Source organism: Triticum aestivum, chromosome 4B, assembly GCF_018294505.1.
Source record: "Triticum aestivum cultivar Chinese Spring chromosome 4B, IWGSC CS RefSeq v2.1, whole genome shotgun sequence".
NCBI lineage: Eukaryota > Viridiplantae > Streptophyta > Magnoliopsida > Poales > Poaceae > Triticum > Triticum aestivum.
The window spans coordinates 552,468,938-552,480,133 of NC_057804.1; the positions used below are offsets into that span (position 1 = coordinate 552,468,938).

Consider the following 11,196-nt stretch of genomic DNA (forward strand, 5'->3'; position numbering starts at 1 on the left):
TGCAACACCAATCAGTTACAAATAAGAAGTAATTTTGACAACATGACTTATCTCCAAAATAAAATAAAATGCAGTAGTCATAATAGTCCCGCGGTGATGGATAAATGAGGAAACTAACTTTGATTTCCTGCCATAATCGACTTACACTGGCTCCAGATCGACATACAAGGCCCTTGAAACGTGTTGAATGCATCCGTTGCAACCCGGCCCAACACAGCTATCACTACGAAAGGATGGCACAACTTAGGATTGGGCAACATAAAGCAGGACTTTATCGTTGTTACAAACCAAGACACTTGTTAGTATGAAATTCAGAGAAGATTGTTTTAGGAAAGTAAAAATAATACTGGGTGCACTATCAATTCATAAAAGTACCCAGATGCCTACTAAAATTAAACTGGATCAACAAATCATCTAGGAAAAATCCCTGAACATTACACCTTTTCATCATTCGCCAATTCAATTATGAAAAAACAAATCATCAATCAATGATATGAAATAGTAGCAGTATGCTGCATTTGGGCTATATTTCTGCAGCTGATGGAGCAAGTGCAAAAGATACCCAACACTCCACACGGCAAGGCACATCTTATTCCCTATTTTAGCTTTTGGACCAAGACCACACAGAGAGACCCGTCGTCCATGGCAAGAACTGTCCTGGCAAGGATTGAAAAGATTCAAGGCCCTACAATGGCGATGGATCCCAGTGCTAGCTAAATATGTCTTCTAATCTACTGAATGCCTGAATGCAATGCCCTAATCACGGAGCGGTGACTTTTGAATGTGATGCACTAATCTCACGACTCCTCATGTGGAGGCGGCAGATTAGCGTGCCAGGCCGCCACCGACGTCCGAGCTCTATGCAAACTTGTGGGATCCTGGGGGAGTGAGCGCCCAGGATAGTACAACACCTATGCATACACACACACACACCAGTACAAGAAGTTCTCCGAAACGTCGCAGAACAGCGGATCAAGCCACCATGTCGACCGCCGAGCCCTCCTTCCACGCTGCCGCAGATCAGTCGGTCGCCCCGTCATCGTTGACTGAGCTCTCCATTAGTGCCACTGTAGAGCAGCCTGCCACATCGCCGCGCCAAGCTCTCCATCCGACCCACCACATAACTTTGCCTTGTACTCTAAGAATATAATAGTTAGCAAATCAATTGGTTGTCAAGAAATAAACAAGCGACTGTCTTCTGTATATTAATGTCAGTTGTTCAATGAATATGGCTGTGCATTGTGGAATTACTCCACTCAAAATACTGGAATGCCCAAACTGAAGACCTAGACACCTAACAACTATTTTATAGAGAACCCCACATAGTTCTTTTATAGAGAACTTCACAAACCTCGACTAATATATATCATGCAGGGAAAGTGTCAATCATATATATCTTCAGAATCCCCATACACATCAAGAAGCATTATATCCCTTTTCTTACTGTTAAATCATTCTTATTTCCTCCTTGAACCAAACTCGCCATGCCTATATCCTTCGAGCCAAGGGAATATTGTACTATGCAGAGGAGAAGATTAACACTCCATATTGAGAGAACAAATCAAGTTTAGTATAGGTGGTACCAGTGCCATGTTTGAGATCATGTCGTCGCTGCTGAACCTTGTACTATGTCATCTAGCAGAACACGTAATTCCTTTGCCTCGTATATATTTCCCTTGATGCATGGATGGAGCTGAACATGCCCTGAACTCTGCTCTCCTTTCCTGTTTTGACTTCAATAAACTTGAGTACATAGTATTCACACTACTACTACTGTACAACATATAATTGATATTTTACTGTGTGAAAAGAAATTAAGTCAAGACCCTGAAGAATGCTACAAAAATATCTAAATGTCCACAGCGATGTTCTTAAATTCTGGACAAAGCTTGTAACCCAGATGTAGATTTCAAGCTGGAAGTTTTATGCACAATCCTTCATATGTTTGGCAAGAAAAATAATATCAATGAGCTTCTAGCTTCTGCACCAACGAATATATACCAGAATCTAGCCTTTTGTAGCCAACCAAACCTAGAAAACAAAGTTTAGAGGGGGGTGGGAGGGGGAAATAGTCTGTCCACTTGCTCTGTAACATTAGGAGCCATGATACGCCAGTTTTCTGCTCAACTATTCGAAGTATAAACCACTTTTACTACTGAGTGCCAACTCGAGAAACAAAATCTCATATGTCATCTTACAACGTAGCAGTAAGCGTTAATTAAGAAGCAATATCTCATATTGTGTAGCTAGAGGAAATGAACATATCAGTCATGAAAGTTGACTCACAGTATTCTTCCTGGGGGCATCCAGCCCTAGTTGATAGCAAGAATTCTTCATGCAATCTTCTCCTTGTTGGTCACCTTTCCGCACGTCACCTATGACATAGTCATAACCTGCACGGGCGAGTGCCAAGAACCCAAAGTTCAAGATCAAATTAAATTAATTGCCAAATAACAACTTAGAACTTGTGAAGAAGCACAAAATGCTAGAGTCCAGAAATAGAGGCAGATTAATTCTACTAAAGTTTTAAGATATTGAAATATTTTTGGTTTGATAACATGTGAATAGAAATTTCGAAAAAATGGTGGCAAGTCATACAACAGACAGATAAATTTGTCCAAGAACTGATCCTCCATGTCCGGAGAGAACAATCACAGCTACATGGAAGATTTCAACAAGTTTAATTGAAAATTTTGAGCATATTAACATCCTCCGAAGTCTGAATCTCTCCACCTTCCACTCCATGGGCATTGTCTTCCATGCGATAAATGTAACTACTTCGCATGAAAGGTATAATATAAACTCCCAACAGAAGGTCAGAATTAACATGTTCAAATCCTGCACTTGTATTGATGGACAAAAGGTTCATGACTTGCACACAGACAACTCTTGTGGGCAAGAAAGGGACCCATTCGTTGTTGCTTCTTTGTTTCTCTGATCAGCTTTTCTAGGACTGAACTGAAGAAGAGGTTATTTAGATTCAGAACCTAAAACCTTGCTTGTTGTAGAGTCCCTCTCTGAATTCCAACTTTTTGCAAGAGCAGTCATTGTAGATCATAATTTACCATGTGATTCATCGGAAAAAGAAAAGGAATGGAAAAATGCCATGCTACAAACATAATATAACTGAATATCGCATTGTCATATACAGTACGGATTATAAGACGCATAGCTCTAATATCATCATTTTGCAGAGGGAAAGGCTTTAGACTTTTAGTGCATTAACATCAAAAGATAGCGCTAACAATAGAAAAGAAGTGGCTTATATTTAGAGAAGTAGAACATAAATAAAAGGGAAGCAATATACATAAATAGCAAGATATTCTATGATACACACACACATCAGGTTTCTGATGGTCCACACAACATCAGAAATAACAATATATATCTAGAAAAGAACTATGTAGGGTTCTGTTTTCTGATCAATTGAGAAAGCCACAGCCTCCTTCCCACGAGAGAGCATGATCCATGAATTGCAGCAGCTAGCCACTACAACATGAGAGGATCATAGTAGCTCGGCAACCGTCGGTGACCCAAGTGCAATGTAACTAACTGCTTGTGTGACCTTAATACGAATTAAATTGATGTACCCAATATGTTTGTCAAGACAAATCCGAAAACAAAACTGCTTGTGCGACCATACGAATTAAATTGCTGAATCTCGGTTAGTGGAAAAGATATTAATAACCTACAGGGTAAGATTCCAATCCTAATGTTTGCTAGCATGCATAACAATGTGACTCCCAGCATGCACCAACAATACGAAAAAATTAGAGTTGGAAGGCACCTGAATTCCTAATACAGAGAACATGATGAGCAAAAACTAATTCAAGTTCAACAGAACCAAATCCTACAGCTCACCCATCTTATGAGGTAAGGGTTCCTGCTTCCAAGATATAATTTTCTCTGCAAATTCAGATGAACATTATAAGGATAATTAATACATGGCATGGCCATAAATTATATCCGAAACAAAATTTGTTGAAGCAAGAACTTGAGCAACAATTTCCAACTGCGTGGGTTACCTCTGATCTCTGTGGGGGTGAGAAGGTCCTCAGTGAAGGACGAAGCGGCCACAGTGGATCCATGACCTGAGATGGCATCCTGTAGATGCCAAACCATAGAATATAGAGCATGTTTGCCAAAAGATCGCAGCACCTCCGATAGCTCAATTTGGTCGGATGAAGGTAAACAACAATTAAAACTAAAAAGGCGCAGCAAAGATAAACGGAAAAAAGGTGCATGGAGGTGCTGTGTCTAGGCAAAAAAAGAGTTCAACACCTAACTGTAACTTCTTCATACAATTAAAGAAAATCTGCAGATATACATTTGTAAAGCAATAGGAGTCGGCGTACCCATGTGTCTTGAGACTCCAGATGATGTAAATTAATTAGCAAACCATTGTTCTAGTAACCTGGTTCACTCCCGCCATCATAACATGCTTTGAATCATATGGAAGGAGATTTAGTCTCATGATGTATTCATGTGAGAGTTTACCTTAAGGATCTGTGACTGAAACTGGCTCGGACAAACACACAAACACCTTGTGTGCAAAAAATAACTGAGAACATACACAAACACATGCTCGTCGAAATTTGAGGTGGAGGGCGGTGCAGAGGGGACGGCCAGGTCGCCGGCAAGTGCAACGACGCCCAGCTCGCGGTGGCTCTGGTCGAGCGGCGAGCGCAAGCCCTCCTGGGCGGCGCACAACAAGGAGCTCGGGCGCGCGGGAGAGAGGAGGAGCTCGGGCATGCGGACGCGGGGCAGAGGGGGAGCTAAGGTGGAACGGTGGTGCAGGGTGCTGCCATTACCGGCGTCGTCCGGCGGCCGGCGGTCACCGGATCGAGCGCCGCGCGGGCCGCGGGCCTCCTGGCGGCTGGGATCAGGAGGCGAGGGAGAGAGGACATCCCATGCAGCCGCGCTCGTGTCTATTCACTTTTTTCATTTACAACCCCGGATGAAATGGTTTTTCACTTTAAAATAGGGATTGCGGGTTGATTTCTTAGAAACAGAGGGACTTTGATGCAAAATTACTGACGTACGACCAGAAGCAGTATCTGCTTTATTAGTAGGGAAAGATTTCTTATGCTCAATTGACAATCAATTCACAATTTCAAGTATGGTTCAAAAACTTCATTGAGAACTAACAAACTATAATCTCAGTCATTGAAGCAGTCACAATTTATCATAACTTCAGAAAGAGTCAACAATGGAGCTTTTCAGCGAGTCCACATACTCAACTATCATATAGTCTTCTACAATTGCTAACACTCACGCAATACTTGTGGTTATAGAGTTTCAGTCGGACACTGAGAAAGATAGGGGCTTATTGTGTTGCCTCCCAACGCATTCACCTTTAGGTGATGTCAACAATAATAGCCCATGCTAATGAACATCCAACTGGATATATGTATCACGATTTTTCAAACACGAGGAGCTTGCCAAAGGATAAAATGAAAAAGGGAAAGGTGAGGATCACCTTGACTCAAGCATAAAGTAAAAACATAAAGTAAAAGATAGGCCCTTCGCAGAGGGAAGCAGAGGTTGTCATGCGTGTTTAGGGTTGATGCATAAAATCTTAATGCAAAAGAACGTCACTTTATATTCCCCTTGTGTGTGGACCTTTATTATGCAGTCCGTCGCTTTTATTACTTCAACAACGAGTTCGTACAAAGCTTATTTTCTCCGCACTAATAAGTCATACATAATTAAAGAGCAATTTTTATTGCTTGCACCGATGACAACTTACTTGAAGGATCTTACTCAATCCATAGGTAGATATGGTGGACTCTCATGGCAAGACTGAGTTTAAGGGTATTTGGAAGCACAAGTAGTATCTCTACTTGGTGCTAGGAATTTGGCTAGCATGAGGGGGAAAGGCAAGCTCGACATGTTTGGAAGGTCAATGACAATATACTTTAACTGAGATGTGAGAAAACATAAACCATTACGTTGTTTTCCTTGTCCAATGTCAACTCTTTTAGCATGTCATACTTAATGAGTGCTCACAATCATAAAAGATGTCCAAGATAGTATATTTATATGTGAACCCCTCTTTCCTTATCACTTCCTATTAATTGCAACGATGACCAAAACTACGTTTATCAACTCTAAACAATTTTTATGCCTCATACTTTCTATATGTGAAATTATCACTATCCATAAGATCAATATGAACTCTTTTATTCTTTCTACTTTCTCAAGATCATAGCACATAGCAAAGCCCTTGACTCAACACTAATCTTTATTATAAATAGCTAACGGACTCGACTACATAAATAGATCACAAAGCAAAACTCAAACTACTTGATATCAAAACTTCAATCTACTAGATCAAGATACTACTAAAAGGATCAAACTAAATAAAGCGGTAAAGATAGGAGTGTGATGGTGATATGATACCGGGGCACCTCCCCCAAGCTTGGCAGTTGCCAAGGGGAGTGCCCATACCCATGTGATTATTTCTCCTTCACGGTTGGTGTTATGATCTTCTTCGCAATGATGCCCTTCAGGATGCGGTTCTCCTCCTCGAGCTTATTGACTTGTTTTTTGAGATCCATAATTTCTTTATGGAGCTTGCCCGTAATAGCCAAAGCTCCTTTTACCCAAGGATGCTGCATAGTTGCTGGAGAACAAGTAAAGTTCTTTTCATATTTTCATAAGAAAGAAATCTAGAGTTGGAAGGAATGACCGAAGTTGGAATAGCCATGCTCGGTAGTTCCCCCATCACGAATTCTGCTCCGAGATGAGAGGTGACTTCTTGATCTTCTTCCATGGCATCTATCCTTTTCAAATCAGCCTCCATCTCATCCTCCATTGATGGCCCAAAGTGGTAGGCATCGTTATTCACTCCTGGACCTGGCATTGGGTGAGACACCCGGCTCTCCCCAACTGACTCCTGAGAAGACATCTTGCTTAATTCTACAACATGAACAACTCGAAACAAAAATGGAGGATATTTGCGTGATACGGTGGTCAAAACCTTCGGGAGTATATATAATGAATTTTTACCGACCAAAATACGTAACATACAAGAAAACAAAGTCCGGGAAGCACACGAGGTGCTCACGAGACAGGGGGGCGCGCCCTACATGGGGGGGGGCACCCTCCACTCTCGTGGGAGCCTCGTGTCCCTTTCGGACTACTTCTTTCTTCCTAAAATTCTTAAATATTCCAAAACTGGTAAAAATTGCCATTGGAGTTGTTTTGGAGTCGGTTTACTTACTGTACCACATACCTATGCCTTTTCGGAGTCTGGAACATTCTAGAAAGTGTCCCTTATGTATTCCTCAGGGGTTACAGTTTCAATAATATTAGTTTCAACATTGATAGGATTACCTAAAATATAGTGTTTAATTCTTTGACTGTTTACCACCCTCGGATTTGTGCCTTCGAAGTTGTTGATTTTTATGGCACCAGAACGATAGATCTCCTCGATAATGTAGGGACCTTCCCATTTTGAGAGAAGTTTTCCTGCAAAAAATCTTAAACGGGAGTTGAATAATAACACATAATCTCCTAGGTTAAACTCACGCTTTTGTATCCTCTTATCATGCTAGCGTTTCACTTTTTCTTTGAAAAGCTTGGCATTCTCATAGGCTTGGGTTCTCCATTCATCGAGTGAGCTAATATCAAATAACCTCTTCTCACCGGCAAGTTTGAAATCATAATTGAGCTCTTTAATAGCCCAATGTGCTTTATATTCAAGTTCAAGAGGTAAATGACACGCTTTTCCATAAACCATCTTATAAGGAGACATACCCATAGGATTTTTGTATGCAGTTCTATAGGCCCATAATGCATCATCAAGTTTTTTGGACCAATTCTTTCTAGATCTATTCACAGTCTTTTGCAAAATTAATTTGAGCTCTCTATTGCTCAACTCTACTTGACCACTAGACTGCGGATGATAAGGAGATGCTATTCTATGATTGACATCATACTTAGAAAGCATCTTACGGAAAGCACCATGAATGAAATGTGAACCACCATCAGTCATAAGATATCTAGGGACTCCAAACCTTGGAAAAATAACTTCTTTAAGCATTTTAATAGAAGTGTTATGATCAGCACTACTAGTTGCAATAGCTTCTACCCACTTAGTAACGTAATCAACATCAACTAAAATATGTGTATAACCATTAGAGGCAGGAAAAGGTCCCATATAATCAAAGCCCCAAACATCAAATGGTTCAATAACAAGAGAATAATTCATAGGCATTTCTTGACTTCTACTAATGTTACCTATTCTTTGACATTCATCACAAGATAAGACAAACTTACGAGCATCTTTGAAGAGAGTAGGCCAATAAAAACCAGATTGTAGTACCTTGTGTGCAGTTCTATCTCCAGCGTGGTGTCCTCCATAAGATTCAGAGTGACACTTATGTAGAATCTGTTCCTGTTCATGCTCAGGCACACAACGTCTAATAACACCATCTACTCCTTCTTTATAAAGGTGTGGATCATCCCAGAAGTAATGTCTTAAATCATAAAAGAACTTTTTCTTTTGCTGGTATGTGAAACTAGGCGGTAAATATTTAGCAACAATGTAATTAGCATAATCAGCATACCAAGGAGCAGTACAAGAAGCATTGGCGACCGCTAATTGTTCATCATGAAAGCTATCATTAATAGGCAGTGGGTCATCAAGAACATTCTCTAACCTAGACAAGTTATCTGCAATGGGGTTCTCAGCTCCCTCTCTATCAATAATATGCAAGTCAAATTCTTGGAGCAAGAGAACCCATCTAATGAGTCTAGGCTTAGCATCTTTCTTTTCCATAAGATATTTAATAGCAGCATGATTAGTGTGAATAGTAACTTTGGAATCAACAATATAAGGTCTGAACTTATCACATGCAAACACAACTCCTAAGAACTCTTTTTCAGTAGTAGCATAATTTCTCTGGGCAGTATCAAGAGTCTTACTAGCATACTGGATAACATTCAATTTCTTATCAACTCTTTGCCCTAAAACAACACCTACATCATAATCACTAGCATCCCACATATTTTAAAAGGTAAATTCCAATCAGATGGTTGAACAATAGGTGCAGTGATCAAAGCTTTCTTAAGCACTTCAAACGCTTCTACACAATCATCATCAAAGACAAAAGGAATATATTTTTGCAATAAATTAGTCAGAGGCCTAGAGATTTTAGAAAAGTCCTTAATGAACCTCCTATAAAAGCCGGCATGACCAAGGAAACTTCTTATACCTTTTATGTCCTTGGGACATGGCATCTTTTCAATAGCATCAACTTTGGCTTTATCAACTGCAATACCTCTCTCGGAGATCTTGTGCCCCAAGACAATGCCTTCATTAACCATAAAGTGACACTCTTCCCAATTCAGGACGAGACTAGTGTCTTCGCATCTCTGCAAACCTCGATCAAGGTTGCTCAAACAATCATCAAAAGAGGATCCATAGACGGAGAAGTCATCCATGAATACCTCACTAATCTTTTCACAAAAATCAGAGAATATAGCCATCATGCATCTTTGAAAGGTAGCAGGAGCATTACATAAACCAAAAGGCATACGTCTATAAGAAAAACTACCAAAAGGGCAAGTAAAAGTAGTTTTAGATTGATCCTTCGCCAACATAGGTATCTGAGAGAAACCAGAATAACCATCTAGAAAGCAAAAATGTGTGTGTTTGGATAGCCTTTCTAGCATTTGATCAATAAAAGGTAAAGGGTAATGATCTTTCTTAGTAGCTTTATTTAACTTATGGAAATCAATTACCATCCTATAACCTGTAATAATTCTTTGCGGGATCAATTCATCTTTATCATTAGGAACGACGGTAATACCTCCCTTTTTAGGGACACAATGGACAGGGCTTACCCATTCACTATCAGCAACGGGATAAATAATACCTGCCTCAAGGAGTTTTAGTATCTCCTTTCTTACCACTTCCTTCATCTTGGGATTTAATCGTCTTTGAGGATCCCTAACTGGTTTGGCATCTTTCTCCACTGAAATCTTGTGTTGACATAATGTGGGACTAATGCCCTTAAGATCATCCAGACTATATCCAATGGCTGCTCGGTGCTTCTTCAGATTTTTCAACAATCTTTCTTCTTCTTTCTATGAAAGGTTAGCACTAATAATAACATGATACATTTCTTTTTCATCAAGATAAGCATACTTAAGATTATCAGGTAATGGTTTGAGTTCAAACACGGGATCACCCTTGGGTGCAGGGGGATCCCCAAGAATTTCAACGAGAAGGTTATGTTTCAGCATAGGTTCCTGTTTAAGGAACACTTCATCTATTTCTTCCCTTTCCTTCATAAACATATCGTTTTCATGGTCTAGCAAATATTGTTCTAACGGATCAGTTGGAGGACAGCAATGGAAGCAAGACCAATAATCTCATCCTTACTAGGTGGTTCCCTTTCACGAGGTTGTCTACTAAACTTAGCGAAATTAAAATCATGAGACATACCATCTATGCCAACAGTGACAATATTCTTTTCACAATTAATCTTAGCACTAGCAGTATTCAAGAATGGTCTACCGAAAATAATGGGACAAAAATCATCTTGTGGGGAACCAAGAACAAGAAAATCAGCAGAGTATTTAACCTTCCCACAAAAAACTTCAACATCTCTAACAATCCCAATAGGTTTAATGGTATCCCTATTAGCAAGCTTAATAGTAACATCGATGTCTTCTAATTCAACGAGTGCAATGTCGTGCATAATTTCTTTATAAAGATCATAAGGTATCGCACTATCACTAGCACCCATATCACATAAGCCATGATAACAATGATCTCCTACTTTAACAGAAATAACAGGCATGCCTATGACAGGTCTACGTGTCTTAGTATCAGGTCTAGCAATATTAGCAGTCTCACCCAAGAAAGAAATAACATGCCCATCTAAGTCCTCATCCAAGAGATCTTTAACCATAGCAATAGTAGGTTCAACATTAATTTGCTCAGGAGGTGTATAAGTCCTAGTATTACTCTTACAAACAACAGTCGAAGCTTTAGCATGATCCTTTATCCTAACAGGAAAAGGAGGTTTTTCAACATAAGCAGTAGGAACAATAGGATCACTATAGGTAATAGTCTTTCTTCGACTGTAATAGGTGCAACTACTTTCACTTCAACAAGAGGATTATATTTAAGGGCCATTTGCATTTGTGTCCCTAAGTCGAACCACCTACTCAGATATGCCC

The 11,196-nt window shown here is 39.9% G+C and overlaps 1 long non-coding RNA gene across 1 annotated transcript; it reads right to left on the minus strand.

Annotated features, from left to right (window-relative positions):
• Window positions 1–383: 383 nt before the first annotated feature.
• Window positions 384–2,683, minus strand: LOC123093217 (uncharacterized). The gene is made up of 3 exons (XR_006445170.1): window positions 2,287–2,683; window positions 1,584–1,724; window positions 384–1,138 (listed from the first exon to the last, which is right to left on the minus strand). It is a non-coding gene; the product is annotated as an uncharacterized lncRNA (long non-coding RNA).
• Between the last annotated feature and the right edge of the window lie 8,513 nt (window positions 2,684–11,196).